This window comes from Ceratotherium simum, chromosome 16, assembly GCF_057802395.1.
Source record: "Ceratotherium simum simum isolate JZ-2026a chromosome 16, ASM5780239v1, whole genome shotgun sequence".
Lineage (NCBI taxonomy): Eukaryota > Metazoa > Chordata > Mammalia > Perissodactyla > Rhinocerotidae > Ceratotherium > Ceratotherium simum.
Window position 1 is genome coordinate 7979791 of NC_141915.1, and position 22593 is coordinate 8002383.

At 43.9% G+C, this 22593-nt stretch overlaps 1 long non-coding RNA gene across 1 annotated transcript; it reads right to left on the minus strand.

Annotated features, from left to right (window-relative positions):
* Window positions 1–2080: 2080 nt before the first annotated feature.
* Window positions 2081–21675, minus strand: LOC147914877 (uncharacterized). The gene is made up of 3 exons (XR_015554622.1): window positions 21394–21675; window positions 16016–16146; window positions 2081–2391 (listed from the first exon to the last, which is right to left on the minus strand). It is a non-coding gene; the product is annotated as an uncharacterized LOC147914877 (long non-coding RNA).
* Window positions 21676–22593: the final 918 nt, after the last annotated feature.

Sequence of the window (22593 nt, forward strand, 5' to 3'; positions counted from 1 at the left end):
CCACCTCTCAAACCCTGGGGAGAGGACAGGGGCTGGAGACCGAGTTAATTATCAATCGTGCTTACTTGATGACGCCTCCATGAAAATCCCCAAGCTTCTGGGTTGGTGAACACATCCACACCCCAAGAGGGTGGTGTACCTCAACTCCATGGGGACAGAAGCTTGAAACTCTTCCAGAACTTGCCCGATGTACTTCTTCAACTGGCTGTTCATCTGTATACTTTATCATATCCTTTATAATAAACTGGTAAAGGTAAGTAAGTGTTTCCATGAGTTCTGTGAGCCATTCTAGCAAATCATCAAACCTGGGGAGGAGGTCGTGGGAACCCCTGATTTATCACTGGTTGGTCTGAAGTACGGGTGACAACCTGGGACTTGCTGTTGGTATCTCAAGTGGGGGACAGTCTTGTGGGACTGAGCCCTGCAGAGTCTGCACTAACTCCAGGTAGTTAGCGTCAGAATTGCTTAATGTGAGGGAAAAACCCACCCATTTGATGTCAGTACTATTCCACTATTCTGTGGAATAGTACTCAGCAATAAAGAGAACAAACTACGAATATACACAATTACATGGGAAAGCAAAAGAAGCCAGACACAGAGGAATGCACAGGGCACAATTCCAGTGGACAAATGCATTTATGTGAAGTTCTAGCACCAGCAACACTAATCTCTGGTGATAGAAATCAGAGCCATGATTGCTTGTGAGCATGGGGATTGATTGCAATGGGCACAAAGAACATCCTGGCAAGAAGGAAATGTTCCATGTCTTGCTGGGATGTTGGTTACATGAATAGATACATTTGTCAAAACTCATCAAAGTGTAAGGTTAAGATCTGTGCCGTCACTGTTTGTAAATTTTATCTCAGTAAAAAGTAAAACCAAATAAAAAAGAAAGAATTGCAAAGAAGTACGTGATGGGGAAATATTTGACATTTCCTTGAAGAAATGTCAGCTTTCTTGTTGTTTACAAAGGATGGAGGAGGCAGAGACACGATCAAAAGTTTTCCTGCCTGCCTGCGTAGTACATTTCAATTCTGTGTACACGTGAGGCTGCCAGACCTCTGTGGGTTTAATAATCACTCTCCATGATAGCAGGCCCTGGTAACCATCTTACACTCATTAGCAGAGGCTGTAGAGGCTTATGCAAATCTGGTTCACAGGACATCAACCAATTCCTGAGACACATCCACAACCACTCCTCTCTAATGATGGCAGATGGCATTCTGCTGATAGAAGTGCAAGACGTCAAAGAAGAAACTGCCAGATCTCACATAATCCATCTAGGAATGTGTCAAGCAAATACATGAATAACAATAACATCAGTGGGAGCAAAACTTAAGTAGATATGCATGGATTTTACATAAATTCCCCCGCAGCAGAAAAGTGCGATTAGAAAGAACATCATTTAAAAGCCAGGGCAAATGCACCTGCACATCCCCACATCACAGCCCAAGCCTTGCACCGAGGTCGTGCGGGGAATGGCGATGGCTCATTCCTATTCTCTGATGGCTCCGAAGCAGCTCAGGAAGAGACTGAAACAAACACCAGCTGCTCAGGCTCTGCTCCCCAGTTCTGTCCTCATCCTTATGCTTTGCTCAAAAGCTGGAATCGAGATAATGATACCCTGACCCTGTCTGAGAAAAGCTCAAATGGAAGTTATTCTTACTCAAAAAAATTTGAATAAAACTACAAAAGTGAACTTTTTCTTATAAAACCTATTGAACTGGTGAGCTTGCTCACTGAAAAGCCAGAGCAGAACATCTGACAACAGAACATACCAAGGGTGGAGGCTGGCCCTGAGCAAGAATCCCAGCCTCCCTGAGACCATCTCCCTCTCAGTTCCCTGTCTCCCATGTCCACTTTCGTGTCCCATAGGCATCTCCATGGCATTCCAAGATGGAGCCAACATTTGCTTATTCCTGTCCTAGCTACACAATTAGATAAGTATCTGGTGCTCTGCTCCCAGGGCTAACTAAAAGTATATATTAGAGGAATTTCCAAGAATCAAGACAACTTGAGCACAAACACATAACTGTACAGATCTCCCCCTCCCACCCCGGTCCTGACCTCCCACATCACAACTACAATGATCAAAGAAATAGCAAGGTATGGGGAAACTACTCTGGAAGTTAAGAGAGAGTCACTCACATGGCATTCCCTCAGTAAGCTCCAGGCAGTGGACCAGGTGCTGTGTATGTCATAAAGGTTCAGATATTTCTGCTGGATATAGAGGAGAAAGCATGAACCTGATGGATATGCCTTGGAAATGGATATGCTCTTCCTGGGATCCTCTGACGAACAGCTGGTTTGACACCCTTCCATCCACCATGACCTCCATGACAGGCAGCACACGTACACACGCACAGTCTCAAATAAGCTTTTACTGTCTCACTTGAAAAAACAAATGAAAAAAATTGAAAGCAGGGACTCAGATATTTGTACACCCATATTCACAGCAGAATTATCCACAGTAGTAAAACATGGAAGCAACCTGGGTGCTCATCAGTGGATGGATGGATAAAAAAAATGTGGTGTAGACATACAATGGACTATTATTCAGCCTTCAAAAAGTATGAAATTCTGCAATATGCTACAACATGGATGAACCTTGAAAACATTATGCTAAGTGAAATAAGCCAGACACAAAAGGACGAACATTGTATGATTCCACTTATATGAAGTACTTAGAATAGTCAAATTCACAGAGAAAGAAAGTAGAATAGTGGTTACCAGGGGCTGGGGGAGGGGAGAATGGGGAGTTACGGTTTAATAGGTACACAATTTCAGTTTGGAATGATGGGAATTTCTGGAGATGGATAGTGGTGATGGTTGCCCAAAATGTAGAATGTACTTAACTGAATTATATACTGAAAAAATAGTTAAAATGGTAAAATTTATATTATGTATATCTTACCACAAAAAAAAAAAAAATGGCCAGCAAAGGATAACCAGACACTTAAGAAAGTCCTCTAATAGAAAGAGAGCAAAACAATAAATATGAATAAGGACACTGGATGATACAGAGATGATTCAAGAGGCAGAAGAAAAATCTACAAATAGTATCTTTAATGGGCTGAGAGAAGATACTGCCCCTATAAACCACAGAGTACAAATAGAACAGCATACTACACAAATGATCATTTCAAACACAAAAAAGGAACTTTCGGAAATTAAAACATTTGATAACAAAAATTCAATAATAGAATATAAAGTTGAGGAAATATTCCAGAAATTGACCAAAAGATCATGAGGTAGAAAATAGGAAAAAAGAAGGAAAAGAGTATTTTTCAGAAATTATGATATCTAAATAATTGGACTTCCACACAACAGAGAAAATAAAAAAAAGGAAATAATAGGAAAACATTTTTCAGAACTGAGAGGCGTAAATGTCCAGATTGAAAGGACTCATAAAATACTCTGCAAGATGAATAATAAAAATTCAAATAAGGCACATTTTTCTGAAATTTCAGAACCCCAAGGATAAAGAAACAGTTCCAAAAATATCCAGAGAGGAAAAAATAATAGGTCATATGCTAAGGATAAGAAATCAGAAACACAACTGGCCTCTTTTAAGCAACATTAGACACTAGAATAAAATGTGGCAAACCCTTCAGAATTCTGAAGTTTTTGTATGGGAAAGCGTACTGCCAACCTGGAATTTTATACCCTCCAAGCTATAAATTGAGCATGAGAAAGAATATAGAGATTTTAAGACATATATAAGGACTCAAAACTTTTCCTTGCTCTTCAGTCTTTCTTAGGAACCTACCAAGCACAAAAAGAAAACGTTAAATGCAACAGGGGACAGTGAAGAAGTTCCAGGATAACAGCTGTGCTTTACAGTCTAATGCAGGCTTATATTCTGCAATTAGACTTTTATGTCCTATTTTTCTTGATATCTAAGCAGGAATCACTTGCATTATCTCATCTAATCTGCCCAATGAACCCTATAAAGTAGACATGATTTTTAACTCCACATGGGTTAAAGGTTAAGATAGGCTATTATCAGGAAAAGGAACAAGTTTTAAGGGGAAGTTAAGAACTTCTTTTTGATTCACTGAACTCGTCTACAGTTGGCTATGTGGATCTGAAGCTTAGGACAGAGGTCTGGGCTGGAGACAAATTTTAGGAGGAAAAAGAAGTTATCGGAGGGGATAAAGCCACCTATGGAAGTCAACATATTTTAATAACAAAGAGTTGAAAAACATAAAAGAAATGACAATGAAAAGAGAACAGATCAAAGCTAATAGAATAGAAACAGTAATCAAACCTGTATCAGAAGAAAGAATCCATGACTTATAGAAATACCAAAGCTACCAATGAAAAGGTTTTTCCCACATAGCTGGAAAAATTAATGACAAGGGATCAAGATCCAGAGCCGTCTTAGTTAGATTTGTTATATTATAAAAACAAAGATGAAACAAGAACAAGTTTCCGGATAGAAAATGCTGGTTACTATTAAGGGAACAAGTCTCTCTCTTAGTCTCATGCTTCCACAAAGAGGAACTTCTATGACAATAATATTCCTAGCTTCTCTCTCCATCCCTACTAATTTCTCCACATGAGAGGAGCTGTGATTTCTCTGGTATTTGCATTTGAGAGAAGGAACTGTGCATGCCCAGCCCAGCTCCTACTCCTGTCTCTTTGGTCAAATTCATCAGCTATAAAAAGTATGCACCGTGTCTCCTTTCCTGCCAGGCGGTAGGAGTCCAGCCCTCAGTGGGGACATGCAGCTGTACCCTGACTCTGCCCATGATTCTGTCAAAATTGGAAGATAGAGATTAATAAGCCCCTCTGACCACAGATCTAAAACCACTTTCTCCAATCAGCTTTAAGATAATGTAAGAGACATTTTGATCTTCCTTTTCCTATCTTCTGTGTTCTCAAGTCAATCTCAAAGTTAGTCCTAACTTGAGAGGGAAAAAGGAAATAACTTAAAATACCAATTTTTACCCACAAAAGATTACCCATAACATTAAACATGAGAAGACAATAGCAAAGTTCACAAACCACTAGTTCTTAGGCAAAATATAGCCCAAGTATATGTTTTGTTTGGTGATTTTATTTGGCATATACAATGTTTTATACGGCCATGTAATTAGGCAGGCATAACATTTGATTATAACACGTCTTCCTCCTGGGCTGCCTCACATTTAGGTTTCCTGCATAACTTCTGTAGAATTTGAGTTTGCTACCCCTGCAATAAAGCACTGAGTACAGAATCTGAAGTTAAATAGAATGCTATAGATAAGTGCCAATATGGCTAGACCTCCAAGCCAACCGCTGACTGAAAAGGCAAGGTGCAGAATAATGCCTACAGGAGGGTATTATTTATGTGTACTTAAATACAACATATTTCTGATTCTCTGTTCTTCATATGAAAGTTTTTTTCTTCTCTGTCTAGAATTTTGTAGGATCTTTCCTATACACTCATGTTCTGAATTTCGTGTTGATATGACTATGAACATGAGAGACAAAGACCCTGACCTCACTGAGCTTACACGTTCCAATGGGTAATAAACAATAAATAAATGAATACATATGTAATATGTTACGAATTGATTACTTCTACAGAGTAAATAAATCATAGCAAGAGTTTCCCCCTTTTCCCAAGGTTGTGTCTAAGCTTTTGGTGGTTTGTAGAGGGCAGAACCATCATCTCTGGGGGGAGGGGGACATTTCTGAATAGAGTTTTGACAGACACCACCAAACTGTCCAAATGGCCATCCTAATTTATAATCCCACCAACAGTAGGATTATCTTCCCTCCGTTCAATAGGTGAAAATATTGTATCCATTTTCATTTCCTTAATTAATTTGTGATTTGCCTCTTGATGTTGTTTTTCCATTGGGTTGTCCAACTGATTCGTAAGTCTCTTTCACAGACCCAGTTTCTGGTTCCAAGTTCTTCCATGTCCCCATGGAGCTCTTAGCACAGGGTCCTTCCTGGACAGTGTACATGAAGCACTCCTCATGCTCAATTCAATCACCCAGTTTGTATTTAATGCTTGCTCTGAGCCCGATGAGGTGATTCACCACCAATGTCTTATTTAAGCCTCACCACACACTGAAAGGTAAGTGGTAAGTATTCTCGTTGCACAGATAAGCAAACAGAATTAAAGACGATAAATTACTTATTTCAAGGGCCCACAGCAAACAGTTGCAGGAGCCAGGATTCAAACCATGTTTGTTGATGTCTAAAGCCTGTGCTCATATCCCTTAAATACTCTCACTGTCAGACTTTAGGCACAAAAGCTACTCTGCTACAGCATTGGCTATTTCAAAGTTAAACTAAATTCAGACTGGCACTTGAGGGAGTTCACATAAATAAAGCCTTTGCAGTTGTCTACAGATAGTCTTAGCTCCTGTTCCACCCCAATCCAATGCTAAAGCTGTTTCATCCCTGAAAACCAAGGTCTTCCTTTCCTTCCAGGTTCTAGGTCCACTCTCTGTGTTCGGCCTTAAATTGCTCTCTGTACTGTTTGACAGTTGCCCAGAATATGCCCACAGACTTTTCTTCAATTGTTGCTTCTTTTAAATGCTATAAAATCAGGAAAAACATCTAAGAGGGATTTTTCTAGCTTCCAACATCATTTTCTTCTGCACAAACAGTCACGTAAACATCAACATGTCTAAAACCAAGTTACATGTCAGTTACTCAGCTCCCAGACAAATGATGACCCCTTTTAAACCATGTAAAATTTAAGATCACAGAATCCTAAAACATTGATGTTGGAGGGAATTACAGCATCCACTCAGGCCAAGGATGGCCAGTAGAATTCATAACTGGAAGTGGTTGCCTGGTGCAAGGCGGCAAGGGAGCTGGAGTCCCAACTGGGCTCTGAGGAAGGAGAGCTGTGATCCACTAGCAGTGTCTGCCCTGGAGTGCTGTGATCCATTAGCAATGTCTGCCCTGGAGTTCTGTGATCCGTTAGCAATGTCTGCCCTGGACCACTGCAGGAACTCCAGGCCTTTGGGGAGGGTGCTGGGAACTACTGATCCAAAAGGAACTCTAAAACATTCCCAGGATAAACCAGTTAGATGTGATTTATCCCTCTCCCACCAAAGCAGACAGCACCCTGAAATGAACATTTAAAAAGTCCGTCTCTGCTGAGGCCTTTTACAACCTTCTCAGGCAGTCCTGGGGAGCTAAAATTCTCAGTCTAACCATCTCATGATATACTGCCTTTTTCTCAGAAGATGAAATTGATTTTACTATATACATTCTTAGAGTGGACTAAAGAAACCTGAAGACAGAACAAGAACACACACAAAAAAGGGAATGTTTTAGAGAATTTATCAGTGTTTTGCTTTGCCCTGCTGAAGTAAATTACCAAATACAATTTTTATTAATAGAAAAAAAATCAGTTGCTTTTAACCTCTCCCTCCTCCCCAGACAAATAAAGATTGAAAATATTTGTAAAGAATGTTGGTTTGGATGAGGGCCAGTTAGGCCTGGCACGCTCAGACGTCACTACCTGGCCCTGCCGCCAGACAGGTGGGAAGGAGGATGCACATCAGGTAGCTGTTCTCTCTAATTTTGTCCAAAGCGAGCATTGTATGGGGGAGGAAACTGAAGCCCAGATAGACTGAGCCAGTTATCTATAAACGTACAACTAGTTAATGGTGGAACTAGGATTGGAATCCATTTCTCCTGCTTGCTAGTTTAGCACTGTCAACCCTACAGCTCCTTGTCCCACAAGCAGATGACCATGGGCCATCTACTTAATGGCCCCGTCGCTCATCAAATGCAGGTACAGGAGGCACAGAACTAAAGCAGCACAGTCTCAGGCAGCATCAGGGTGCTCACAGCCTGATGGGAGGCTGGACGTGCAGACCAGCAACTGCAGAGGACTGTCAGCATTCCTGAGGAACGCATTCGATGTTCTTTGAAAATCCCCAAACTCGCACATACCATTGGTTTTAAACCTCCTTACTACCCGCTCCAGCACTGACAATCGACTTCCTCTCTGATGCTCTTTTTTTTTTTTATACAAAGAAATATATTTTTGACCTTCATGGTAGTTACTGTGCACAGAGCAATAAAGAACCAAAAATAATCCAAGCTCTTTCTTGCTTTACAGCCTTTGCACTTGTGGTTCCCTCTGGCAGGAATGTCCTCTCCCCACCATTATCACACGGTTGGCTCCTTCTTGTCATTGCAGGTCTCCTTTCTTCTTTTTTCAAATTGTGGTAAAATATACAAAAAATTTACCATTTTTACCATTTTTAAGTGTACAAATCAGTGTCATTAAGTATATTCATACTGTTGTACAACTCTCATCATTCCTTCTTTCCAAACATTTTCATCACCCCAAACAGAAACTCTGTACCCGCTAAGCAATGACTCCACAGCTCCCCCTTTCTCCAGCCCCTGGTAACTTTCAATCCACTTTCTGTCTCGATGAATTTGCCTATTCTAGATATTTCATATAAGTGGCATCATGCAATATTTATCCTTTTGTGTTGGCTTATTTCACTTAGCATAATGTTTTCAAGTATCACCCATGTTGTAGCATCTATCCGAATTTCATCCCTTTTTAATGGCTGCATACTATTCCATTTCATGAATGCACCACATTTTGTTTATTCATTCATCTGTTGGTGGACACTTGGGTTGTTTTCTCCTTTTCGCTATTGTTAATAAGGCTGCAATGATGCAGGGCTCCTTTCTAGTGCTGACCTCTCTCTCTCACTTTCCATCACATCACTCTGTTTTATTTTCTTCATAGAACATATCACCACATGAAATTATTTTTTTTTGTTTCTTTTTCTTCCCTCCTCCCACACTCCTCCCAAAAGTACAGTCCATGGGAACAGAGAACTTTTTCATTCACCACTTTACCTCCAAACTGACATCCTAGCATAGAGCTGTCATATAGTAGATACTCAAAATAGCATTTGTTGAATGAATGAATGGACAAGGCAATAATGAAATGCAGAGGCTGAGAAGGTGACCAGACTCACTAACTTGCTAATTAACTCCTGCCCTCCTGTCACAGAGCAAGTCATGCAGGTTTGTGCCTTAGCAGGATGACAAATTACTACATGCCAGGGGTCTTTGGGATATGATGCATAAGGCAGAAATCACTAATGTCACATCCTCAATGCCAAATATCTGCTACATCATATGGTTGAAAATTGTATAATGGCGATGTGGGCAAAAAATCCAGACACAATGAGTAAAAAGAAGAGGGAAAGAAGCTTTGTGTAGCCCTGTGCCCTGAAGAAAGGGCTGCTGATGCCCTTCTTACACAAGGAGAGAATCTCACTTAGCATAAATGGCTAGAGAGGCATGTGGGAAAGCTGTCCGACCTAGGGGCTCTGGCAGCACCTTCTGCCCTGGCAGCTCCCAAAGCTATCACCTGATTTGACAGGTCTCTCTTTATCCCCAAGGTTGAAGCCCACACATCGTCTCCCTGACACAGACTTCTTCCCGTTGATCTCCGCCCGGGAGGTTGCAGAGAATTTCAGTCAGCGCACGTTGATCCCATTACTGCTTACTACATGGCTATTTCCTGGGGCAGGGAGATAATCCAATTCTGCTCCTTTCCAGCACACAGGCATAAAACCATAATATATAACGTATTATGTCAGATGCAGGCTCTATCTAGCTCAGCATTCTGTCCCTGACACCAGGAGCAAGGAATATTTTGTGAGCAACTCTAGTACTTGCTTCACATGACATGGATGCCAAGTCCTGCTCTGGGTCCACAAAGCCCCATGGTGTGCCAGCTTCCTACTCTTCCTTTCTCTCTGGACCACCTGCACACCATCCTTACTGGTTCCACTCAACAGATGCCCACTGGTCTCCTGCAGTGTTCCATATGTTGGAAACTAGAGATAAAAAGATAGATGAGCCATGGCCCCTGGCCTCAAATAGTTCACCATCAAGCAGGAGAGGCAGAGAAATAAATCAGTAATCATAAGACAGTTTGGTAAGTGCTTAATTAGAGTTTATTATAAAGCTCTATGGGAATATAAATGAGTGGAGAGTGCCAGGAAGACCTAGTCTTTATTTGGGCCTTGAAGGTGAGTAGAAGGTCATCAGATAGATAGAAGGATAGACAGGGAGTCCAAGAAACAGCATGTACAGCACAGAGGGATAAAAACGTGTTCCGTGAACAGTGCGCATCAGTGGGGTGAAACTCAGGTGCAAGATGTGGCTGGAAATGGGGCTGTAAAGCAGACTGGAACCAGGTTACGAGGGGTCTTCAAGTGCAGGCTGAGGGGTTTAGACTTTATCTTGTAGCAAATTGAGACCTAGCAGAGGCTTTCAAGCAAGAGTGAGACTGAACTGACATGTTATTAGCCAATTAGATGAAGGCATAAGAGAGGGAGGTATGTCAATGATGCCTCCAGGTTTTTGTAGCTTGGACAAAAGCCTGTGGGGACAGGAGGAATGTTGGGCACATACAGAAGGAACAGAGACAAGAGAGGAAAGAGATGGGAGTGGATGATATTACCACTGAAGAATGTACGCAGTGGAATCAGATGGGTAAGATCAGAGACATGGAAACACCAACAGAGGACAAGAAGCCAAAAAGGGCAATGAAAGAGAAATACAGATGGGCAAAGAGCTGGGACAGAACAGTGCATGGAAGTCCAGAGGGTAAATGGTGCATTAAGAGAGGCATGCTCCATAAATGTTGAACAGCCTGAGGTCTGAAAGGTGGGCACAGAATTTGGGACTGAAGGAGTCTTCGGTGACCTTGGGAAGTTCAGTTTCAGTACAGAGGTAGCAAAAAGAAATGTGGTTGTCATGCACAGAGACTTGAATAGGAGGTGAGGCAGTAGAGTGTGGTTGTCAGCCCTTGGCTGGGTAGAACAGGCGTGGAGATTTCTAAAAGCTCCCCTATGTGATTTCACTGGGCAGAAAAGGGAAGAGCCACTTGACAAGAGCAAGTAGGGACGACTTAGACAGTGAGGAAGCTAGGGACCCAGTGGGCTGATCTTGAAAGGGAAGCAAAGTAGAAAGAAAGGCAAAAAGGATGAAAAAGAGGAAATATGGACATACTTGTATATAAAGGAGAAAAGCCTGGGGAGAGAGAGAGAGAAGATATGAGAGAGGGAATTAAATCTTTCCTAGAGAAGAAAACAGGAAGCAAAGGAGTCAGCAGTTGCTGATGGAAAGGCTAACTTTGGCGATGAGTAATAACTCCTTCAGACAGAATTATGAAGAAAGCAAATAGAGGTAATAATATAGACATATTTAGAAGGACAAGGGGCATACATAAGATAGATCACCTCTGACGGTCTCTATTTTCTCTGTGGAGCCTCAGCCGGTCCCTGTGCTGGGAATGAGGAGGGAGACAGTGGGTTGGGTAGAGTGAGTGGAGGTCAGGGGCAGTAGCTGAAGGGAAAGTGAGAGAAAGTCAACTAGAGGTAATTAAAAGGTGACCCAGCAGCACCGGCAGCTCAGCGGAGGCTGGGAGGCCCATAAATTTGTAATGGAACCAATCCCATACAGTTATGTGATCTTTCTCTAGCATTGTCCAGCAGTCCCAGAGCAGAGAGAGAAAACAAGAAGTTGGATTGACACAGCACTGGGGATGGAAGGGAGGCACAGCTGTGGAAGGAGGACAAGGAGAGAGGGAGATGAGAGCTTGGAGGAGAGTGCCCTTGAAGGAATGTGTAATTAAATCTAGCTTAGGAAGGAGAAAAGGGCAAGGCCAAGAAAGGTCTGACAGCCTGCAAAATCAGTTGTCAAATATATAGAGCATGTATTTAGGCATAAGGCTTTGTATTAGTCAAGGTTCTCGAGAAACAGAACCAATCCCTTATAATGTCTCATTATAAGGAATTGGCTCATGCAATTGCGGAGACTGAGAAGTCTCATTGTCTGCCATCTTTAAGCTGGAGACCCAGGAAAGCCAGTGCTGTGGTTCCATTCCAAGAACCAAGAGAGAAAATGTTGTAAGTCCAAGCCCAAAGACAGAAGAAGACCAATGTCTCAGCTGAAGCAGTCAGGCAGAAAGAGAAAATTCAACTGTCCTCTGCTTGCTTGGTTTATTCAGGCCCTCAATGGGTTGGATGATGCCCACCCACATTGGGGAGGGCCATCTCCTTTCCTGAGTCCACTGATTCAAATGCGAATCTCTTCTGGAAACACCTTCACAGAAAGAAATGATATTTAACCAGATATCTGGGTATCCCACGGCCCAGTCAAGTTGGCACGTAAAATTAACCATCACAAGCTTGATAACAGTAGCTCTTATTGCAATCCCTGGCATGTGTGCACCAGGCATTATGCTAAGAGCTTTACATGTATGGTCTCATTTAGCCCTCTCTCACTTTACAGAAGAGTAACGGCAGTTCAGAGAACTCCAAACATCTCTGACTCCAAGGCTCATGCTCTTAAGTGTCTAGCCCAGTGGTGTCATAGTGCTAGACTTCTGAGCATGTGGCTTTGTACGTTGAGCCACTCCAAGTGATGAACAAGGTATAGGAGGTGGCAGTGGACGTGGATTGCTGAAGTGAATGGAAGTTGAATCATTGCAGCTGAGGAAGTCAGAGCAATCTGTGACCAGAGTTGAAAGGTTCAACAACAGGGATGCTGAGGTTGTGCCAGAGGGCCAGGAGTCAGCGACCTCGGAGATCACAAGGAAAATTTAACTGCCTAGGAGGGTTTATGTGAAGAAGAACCAGCCCTAAGTCAACTGGAAAAAAAAATTTGTAAGGGCCAACGAAACTCTAAAACTTGACAAGAGGTGGCATCTCTCCCTTTGCAGGGTTCCCAGTTGGGTCAGGGTCCCCAAGATCACCGTCAGGTTCAGTGAGTCACCAAAAGGACTCTTAGAACTCAGAAAAGCTGTTATACTCTTGCTTATGGTTTGTGACAGTGAAAAGATACAGATTAAAATTCACGAAGGAAAATGGTGCATAGGGCAGAGACCAGGAGAAACAAGGTGTGAGCTCCCAGCTGTCCTCTCTCAGTAGAGTGGCGCAGACAAGACGTAATTCTCCCAGTGACGATGTAGGACAACACAGATGAAGTATTGCCAGCCGGGAAGCTTATCTGAGCCTTTGCGTCCAGGGTTTTTATTGGAGGTCAGTCACAAAGGCTTGGAGCCCCCACATGACTGACTTTAGCTACTCAGTCTCCAGCCTTTCCAGAGGTCAAACTGGTACAGCATGGCCCAGGGCCCTAGGCAAACAGAAGCAGGAATTCACCATAAATCACTTGTGGCCATAAACTATCTGGGGTGGCCTAAGGCCCAGGTGTACAAAGACACTCTTATCATGAAGAAAACTCCCAGGGTTTAGAAGGTCTTCCTTGTCAAGGGCCAGTCCTTTCCATAGAATGTGCAGGGTTTGAGCGCCCCAAGCCCTCTGAGTTAACCCTTACAGCACGCCAGTGCCAGAGATCTGAATAAACCAGATGTGTGACACCTGAGACCCTTTCCGACCCAGAACACCACAGAGACCTCTAGGGACCAGGGATGACCCAGTCACTTGAGGGTAAAATTTTCATTTAAAGCTAGAATGTCATCCTTTGAGTTTGGGGCTCCTGATGAGCTCAGTTTCTGAGGCTCATCCTAGGACTTTCATACTTCAGACCATTCTATATTCTGTCTACTTAAGGCTCAACTCTCTCAGCTACAGTAAAAGAAGCAAGCAAACAATTAAACAGACAACTCTAATGCCCAACGTTGGAAAAAGAGTTCAGAAGAAGTCCCTGATACCCATTAGGCCTTTATAAACACAGTGCAACAGGGACCAGAAGATTTCTTCTCTACATAATGTGCTAGGATCACGTTCCTGGGAGCCCCATGGCTAGAACTCTCCCAGATCCAAACACCAGGTTGAGGAAGCAACTAGAAAGCTGCTGGTGTGTTTTGGTCTAGCTTTGCAATGAGTTTATTGCACAGAATTGAGATTGCCATCCTTTTGCAACTGGAGGGCACAGTAAGCAACAGCTATCACTTTCTCCTGGGTGCACAGGCTTGTAAAGAGTTGAAATAGAGGTGGAGATAGAGATTAGAGATAGAGACAGAAAGAGAGAGAGATTAGTTTTTGTTAGCATAGTATTTCTATCATTCACTTGCATTATGATATATCTTTTGAGTAGGGAAGAAGGTAAATAGGCCCTTTATACCTAGTATTCTAGACCATGGACAGCATGGACTATGCTCTATGGACGTATGTCATAGTCACATGGACTATGGATTCAGTTCATCATCTTGCTGCTGTAGTCCACTCTAAGATCTATCAGTGCTTCCTGTTTATTACTCACAATGGGTGACCCCTTTGTGACGAATACTCTAGTATGGAGGTAATCCATGAGAGTTTTGCCTGGTTACTCCCATATTTCTACCTTCCATCCACTGAGAGTGAGACCATTCTGTTCCAACTTCCCTTGGGGAAGTCGTCACAGGAGTAAAGAAGGAAAAAATAAATAAATCCATGCTCAGCTTTCATGTTTCAAAATGAACATTTGAACTCATGGCAAAGGCAGAAGTTTGAGAGAAAGAGATATTAGAGTTCCAAAGCAGAGCCCATAAAGATCCAGAGCATAAAGTTTATTACCAAAAAAGTAGGCAAAAAGCATCCATATTTGGTTAGGGCGAGTTTTTACTACCACTCATATTAGATTAAAATCTCCTAAAGTGGAAAAGGGGGGTAACAATGAGTGGTCCTGAGAGAAGGCTTTGTGTTCTGTCCCTTTGGGGTCAAGTCTATAGGGATGGGGAAGAAGCGTAAAGCCAAGAGCAGAAGCAACCATAGCTTATTTGCTGAGCAAGCCTAGGAGAGTGAGGAAGGTCTTGGGGTTCTCCACCTCTGCCCCATCATGGAGCCACAGACAGAGAAATTGACTCAAGGGTCTAGGGAAATGGGTCTCCTTTCTCAGGCTGCACATGGTAAGGTAAGAGGCTGAATGCTTCCCATTCAATCTTTAGGGTTGGTGGACCTTAATGTCTCCTGGTCAGCTTGTGGAGATAACAGAGTAGCCTTTATGGACCAATCACCAGGGAAAAGATGAGGGCTCAGACATCCAAAAGGAGGTCAGCAAGGATGGACAGTGATGAATAGGCCAGTAAAAGTGAGGTCATGGTGGTAGAAGCAGAAGAGAAGACGTGATGGCCAAGAACCAGATGCCACACCCAAAGCCTTGACAGCACTCAAGCTTCCTGGAAGTTGGGTGTAATCAAGAAGAAAAGAGGAGGGGGAGAACTGTGAACTGACTAAGAAAACCTTGAATTGGTTGAGTTTACCCTGAAATGAGTAGGATTAAGTTTCCACTGTCAATGGCATAGAGATGGAGATAGAAATCAAATTCAGTTATTCCTGAATTGGAAGTCTATGAAATGGGCATTTGTCATGTTTTAAAATCCTGAAAGCTCAAAGATGTGAGAACAGGTACACCAGTGGTAGCAGCAGGGGCAGCAGAAGCAGTAGGTCATTTTTATGCTGCATGTATAAATTCCAGTTTGTCCAAACCAAAATTCAGGATGCACTGGTCTGACCATGGAACACGTGTAAAAGTGACTGTCCCTGAAAGTATGAAGTGTATGTGCCCAGGCCATCTTCTTTCTGTATCAGGAGCATAGCCATTCTTGACTGGGTAACAGATACGGTGACCATGCATTTCAAAAGGAGAGGCGTGTATGCCACCTCTGGGTATGTGAAGTCATCTCAGAGATGTAGACTAGGCCTAAAAATGTTGGGATGTCTGGAACAATTCAAGGATCAAGCTCAAACTCCTTAGTATGGCAAACAAAGCTCTTCATGATGGGGTCCTGCTTCCCTGACCATCCCCACAGGGACTTCCCAACAGCACGCTAGTCTTGATGAGCACCAGCAGGCCTCTAAACCTGCCATATTGTCTTGCCCCTAGGCCTTTGCACAAGCTACTCTCTCTGGCTGAATCGTCTTCCCCCTCCTTATCAGCCTGGTGACTCCTACTTATTCTTCACGTCTCAACTTGAACTTACCTCTTCTAGAAAGCCTTCCTGAATTTTCCCAAAGTGGTTTTGTTGCCCTTCCCATGAACTCCTATGGCATCCTGAGCTTACCCCAGTTGTAGAGTTATCATGCTGTATTTTGTTGTCTGTTCACTCATCCATCTCCTCCACTAGACTCTCAGTGACTTGAGGGCAGAGACGTGTCTTGATCATCATTGTATCTCCAGAATCTAAAGCAGTGCCTGGCAATTAGAAAAGCTCCATAAATACTTATGCTCTCAGCAAGGTTGACCACTAAGGGGAAGGACTAGCTTTAATCTGGACTATTTTAGAAAATTCTAGCTGATTGGCCCATCTCCCTAGGGAAATGACCCCCAGAAAATAGACATCAGAGTCAAAGAGTTGTGGCCAAAGAATTTTTCATCACTGGTTCCCCAGAGGAAATTACTGCTTTGAGCAGCAATGTTATAAAGCTGGTTCTTGAAGGAAGAGAAATCTCCCAGGGCTGGTAACTCAAATCAGATGAACAGCCACTCTCTCTCAAATCTGTTTGTCCTCTTCCACAAAGCAGAACCTCAGCATCCCCATCCCTGAGACCACAATTCTGAGTCTAGGCTTTGGGAGTTCGTTATGGGCATCCCCCGGCGTTCCCTCTCTGCTTGGGGTCTTATGAATACCATGAGCAGAAAGACGTATTGGGAACTTTCTCAGTGAGAGGCTCTGAGCCAGTCACTTCCACATAGAGCATCTGATTTAATCCTCACGAAACTGTTGTGAAATAAAACTGTTACTCCCAGATTTATAGAGGTGACAACCGAGGCTCAGGGAGGTTAAATAACTCTTCCAAGATCACAGCTAGTCAGGGGCTGAGTTGTTCTTGGGGGGAAAACAATAACCTCTGTCAGAGACTGTTCAGTTTTTTACACTGCAGTTGCAAAAAACACAATACCCTCCACTACCTGTTTCCGAAAGCTTTGGGTGACAAAGCCCCCAGACACCATGAAGAGTCCAGCAGGTGATAATTGGTGTTGCTACAGCATGAAAGAATACAGGGAACTGTGAAAGTCTCCACTGTCCTGAGAAAGAATCAGGCATTTTTCTACTTTGAAAACCACTGTATTCTCAAGCGTTAAGATAAGGATTTAAGCAATAGTTCCCCATGCTTCTAATTTAAGCTTAAAATTTCCAGGAAGAGCAGAATGTGTCAATTAGTTAGGTCTTTGCCTTTTTTTAGAGATTATGTAAGTTGTTTACTCTCAGAAATAGCCAGGGAGAGTCCGAGTGCTGTTCAGTGGCCTCGTGTCAATATTCCATGTAGTCATTAATCATTCACAGATTACTTTATATTCTGCACTTGCCCTCAAACGTCCCTTTACCGAGGTTGGGTGGCTCAAGTTACAAATGCCAATGCCCATGAGAAGCAGACCCGTAATATAAATGTTAGTGTCCCAAGGTGCATACACGGAGGGGCCTCTAGTGACTCAGAGAGCACATGCTCTGTCTGGACGAGGTGCCATGACACAACTCCTGCCAACGGTTGCCATGTACGATCCCAGAGTCGGTGTGGCTGGGTCTTCTGATTTTCCAAGAAAAGCCATAAATCTGGAATTTTACATGAAATTTCCTGATTTTTAAAACACTATGTGAGCCAAACAGCATATGCTTGTGGGTAATTTTCCATCTGGTCTCTGACCCCTAGATTGCCATCTGGAAGAGTGCTGTCCCCTAGGACCCAGGTCTTCAATGGGTCCCTCAGAATTGAACAGCACAGCCCATAACTGAAGAGCAGACAGGCACAGATATGAGGATGGGCAGCCATGGGCAAGGCAGCAGGAGGGCTTCATGTCTGATGAAATCTTGAGCATTGAGCCAAGGAAGAAGAGAACTATCTGTCCCGTAAGAAAACTACAGTGCTCAACAAGTCTTTATGGTCTCAATTTTAACATCTTTGCTAATTCTGCAGCAGTAGCACCTGCTCAGGCAATATGAGACACAGCTGTGGGAACATTATAGACACCTTTTATCTCAACTCTAGGTGAGGTGAGCTACAAGTACAAGCAAGACAATCACAGATACAGAGATGTGCCAAGGTGCCTGGTGTAATTCAGAGGGAATCTGACCAAGAGATTAAACTGATTTCCAAAAGGGTAGTGGGAGATGTTAGAAGAGGCTGAACTGATGGGAAAACTCATGACAAGGTGTTCATCTTCAGAAGCATCTTTCATTTCTTCAGCAGGGATGTTGAGGGGATTTCCTTGTGCCAAGCACCGCACTAGACACCAGGGATGTAGCCGTGAACCACAGTAACAAAGCCTATTGGCAGAAGCGAAGAGGAAGCCCCTGAATTCTGCACTGTCCAGGCAAGATCACCCTTTGCCCAACATTGCCCTTCCAGTAGCAGATGTGACAGGAGTTCCAGGGCTTTCTGCCCCTGGCAACACTCTCCTTCCTTCCCTCCTTACCTGAGACACCAACAGGACTGGTTCCATCCAGCTCTTCATCTCTGCTCACTTCTGCATAAGAAGCCCTAAGACTCCCTAAACTCATCTCCATCATGCTGCCTCTCATTCCTTAAACCTCTGTCCGCCCCCTGACCTGACTACCCCTACCTCCCCAAATTCCCCCATTGGGTCTTTGGGAACTCACAGGCCATTATCAGCAAAATCCCTATAGCTTCAGTTGCATCTCTAAACATTCCCTTCACTTTTCTGTCCTAACAGAACAAGGAGCCCATCAAGAGCATAATATTAATTTTAAAAATTATAATATTACCAGCAAAATCTAATATTCACACTTTCCATGTTCTGGGCACTGTTCCAAGCACTGTGCCTATATCGATTCCATTAATCTTCACAACAACCCGATAATTAAGCCCATTACCCCCCTGTTTTCTGATGAGGAAACAGGGAGGTTAATCAATTAGCCAAAGTTCACAGAGTTAACAAGTAGTGGTGCAGGAATACAGGATTTGAATCAAGGCAGTTGGACTCCAAAGCCTATGCGTGCAACCACTGTGACATATTGTTTCACAGACTGGCCTGTGGTCAAAGAGAAGACAACTCCAAGAAGAGGTAACATGGGCTACAACAGAGAGGCAGCACTAGGAGGAGTCCAAATCTGCTTGAGTCTGGAACCCGCCCCTAAGAAAATCTCAAAGCTCCCCCTAAGAACACAGCTTCCCCTACTGTCCTCTCTAGAGGTGGCCATTTTTTTTTCTCATTCTCATACCCCTTGTTCCACCGGGCCTGGAGGTAGGGTAGGGATCCTCCTTGCTCTTTATTAATCTTCTGTACCACTGTTCCCCAACACTCTTGGTTTTGAAGGTCATGCTTCCAGACTGAATAACCCACTACCTCTCCTTGTTGCAGTCATCTACAGACTCCTGGGTCATTCCCCTCGTCCCTACAAGATCTGAGCACCCAGCTCATTGTCACCCTCTCCAATCCTACTTCAGTTTTGATCCTCAGTGATGTCACTTTCCATAGAGAAAATCCCTGCCATGCCCTGAACTCACTGTTCCACAACCTTCTCTATTCCCATTCTAACTCATCCTAACTCAACCACTCCCTCCCATGGGCATACTCTAGACCTCTCCGTACAAGTAATTCACTCCTCCATTATCTTAATTCTAAGGATCCTACTTTCCAACTCCTACTATCTCTCATCTTTAGTTTGCCAGTTTCAAAAATTAGTGACCCCTCTATAACCTAAATACAATGATCGTTACCACCTTTTTACTGTCCCCCAATTTCTTCACATCCTCGTATTTCTTCTTACCCTGCTTATATTCAAATATGTATTATTATCATAACTCCCTTTATATACTCCAAACCCTTACTTCCTCTCTCCGTAATACTCACTTAGAAAAAAATACAACCTTTCTTCAACTATTTTAAACCTTTATCCAAGCAATGGAACTTGGTGGGAGAAAAATACACAAGCATACTGACAGGCTTACTTCAAACGCGTGGTGACCAACCTCTAGTGGAACCAAATGCTATCTTGCAATCCTACCACATTTTCCAAAGCATTCATTCATCCACTTTCCTGCCCAATGCAATGCTGAGGGTCTCTGATCAGACAATTAAACAATTATTTTACAACTTGTCCTCTTTCCCACTCTTCACTCTCAGCCAAGAAAACAGAACCAACCAGAAAAGAATCCCATAGCCTCCCACCAACACATCTACCAACCTCAGGGCATCTAGCCCATACACTCTGTCTTCCCTCACATTGCCATGGATGAACTGAAAAGCTCCTCTCTGAGGCCAGCCCCTCTGCTTGAACCCTGTATCTTCATTCTCTTTTTCAATACCAAGGTCATTGATCAGTCAATCACTCCCTCCCCTGTATCAACAAATTTTCCCTCTCTTCTTGATCAGTCCTATCAGATACAAAAGAAAAGAACCTTCCTGACCTTTTGCTCCCTTCCAACTCTGCCTCTCATTTCTCTGCTCCCCTTCACAGAGTTGTCTCCACTTTCTCTCCTCCCCTTTTCTCTTAAGTGCAGTCTTCACAAACTTACTTCCCCATCACTCCATCAAAACAGTTCTTATCCAGGTCATCAATAACTTCTAGGTTGCCAAATGCAATGGTCAATTCTCAGTCCTCATCTCACTTAACCACAGGAACATTTGACAAAGTCTGTCCCTCCCATCTCTCTAAAATCCTTTTATGATTTGCCTCCAGGATGCTTTTCTTGCTAGGTTTTCCTTCTACATCACTGACTGCTCATATCCCAGATCTCTGAACATTGGCGGGACCCAACTCAGCCTTCAGCTTTCTTTTGTCTGTCTACTTTCCTGTCTAGGGACCTCATGCAGTCTCATGGCATTAAATCCCTTTTACACTGATGGCTTCTAAATTTCTATCTCCAGATAGAACTCTCTCCTGAATTCCAGATACCTCAACTCAACTTTAAATCTCAGTTGGACTTCTAATGGGAACCTCAAATTTTACATGAACAAAACCCAACTGATGGGGCGGAGTCAAGATGGCGGCGTAGGCAGACTCTGAACTCACCTCCTCCCGTGGACACAGCCAATTTACAACTACTCGTGGAAAAATTACCCCTGAGACAGAACTGAAAACTGGATAAGAGGAACTCCTGCAACAACGGACAATCCTAACTGGGGTAGAAGAGGCAGAGACTCCCTTCTGGAGAGGAAAAACGCCGCCTTCACAAGCCGCCAGCTTCACGGCCGCCGGGAGCAGCTCACAGGTATGCAGCCTCCCTGGAGGCGTGGGGCCCTGAGCCGGGGAGCGCCCCCGCTGTGGGCATTTTGTGGACCCAGCACAATTGAGACCAGCAGCATAATATCTGACTTTGCCTGCTACTAAAGCATTGGGTAGCACCCCCAGAAAACCAGGTTCACAAAGAAACTAAAACTGGCTCTTAAAGGGCCCGCGCACAAACTCACCAGTTCCAGAAAGCATCCTAAAATCACCAGAAAGAAAGGTGCACAGTGCTTCGGTGACAAGAGACTCACCTAATAGGCCCTGAGTGCATCTCGGTGAGGGGTGAGACCTCTCCAGGGACTGGGACATTGGCGGCGGCCATTGTTGTGGCCTGGTGTGAGCGTGCTGACACAGACGCCATTGGAGTTCTCCCTGAGACCTGCTAGCCCAGGGTCTGCTCCACCCGCTAAAGCACCGATTTAATCCAGCTCAGCCAGGGCAGGCAGCCCACCCTAGAGACTGGCCCCACCCAACAAGCCCTCAGGCAACTTGTGGGCCTGCATAGATTGGTGACTGGATTCTCTGCAGCCTGGCAACTGAGCTGACTTGAGCGGGGCAGGGTGTGCACAAGGAGCGGGTGGAGAGTGTGGGGCGGTGGCAGAGTGTGTGGGGCTCCCGCCATGGAGAGACTGGGTCCACTTGGGGAGGTCGGGGCACTCACACGGGGCAGGACTGTGTTGACTGTGTGTGTGGACCTGTGGGCGGCAGGGCTTCTCAGCCACAGAAGACTTGTACTTCTCAAAGACCCACATAGGAGGTTTGCTCCACCTTCCAAAACCTGAAACAATTGGGTGCTCCTGTGCCTGAGGCCAGCCCCACCCAGCTGCAATCCTCAGAGAGCTGACAAGAGACCTAATAGGCTAGAGGCTTACAGCAATGGTAAGGCCCTGAGCCTAACAACCTGCCATGGTGGGGGCCTACTCACTTAAAAGAAATACTGCAACACAAATGTGGTATTAGAACTTGCAGCCAACTGTGCTGGGGCTCCCCACAGCTGATAAAGAGACTGAAGGGCCCACAACAACTACAAGCAGCTGAGCATTACAACAGCTGGCCAGGAGCATAACTCAGCCTCCCTGGGCGCCTACAGGGAGAGCAAACAGGCCACAGCAGAAGGATACACGTAGCCTACATAGGGGTCACCCCTGGAACATTGAGAACTGAGGGAAGCACACTGGAAGCCTCCTAAGCCATCACTTACATAAGGTCACCTATCCAAGAGCAGGAGACGTAGCTGACCTCCCTAATACGTAGACACAAGCACAGGGAAAGAGGCAAAATGAAGAGGCAAAAGAATACATTCCAAGTAAGGGAACAGGACAAAACCCCAGAAAAGGAACTTAGTGAAACAGAAATGAGCAACCTACCCGACAGAGAGTTCAAACTAAGAGTGTTAAGGATGCTCACTGATCTGGGGAGAAGAATAGATGGACTCAGTGAGAATGTCAACA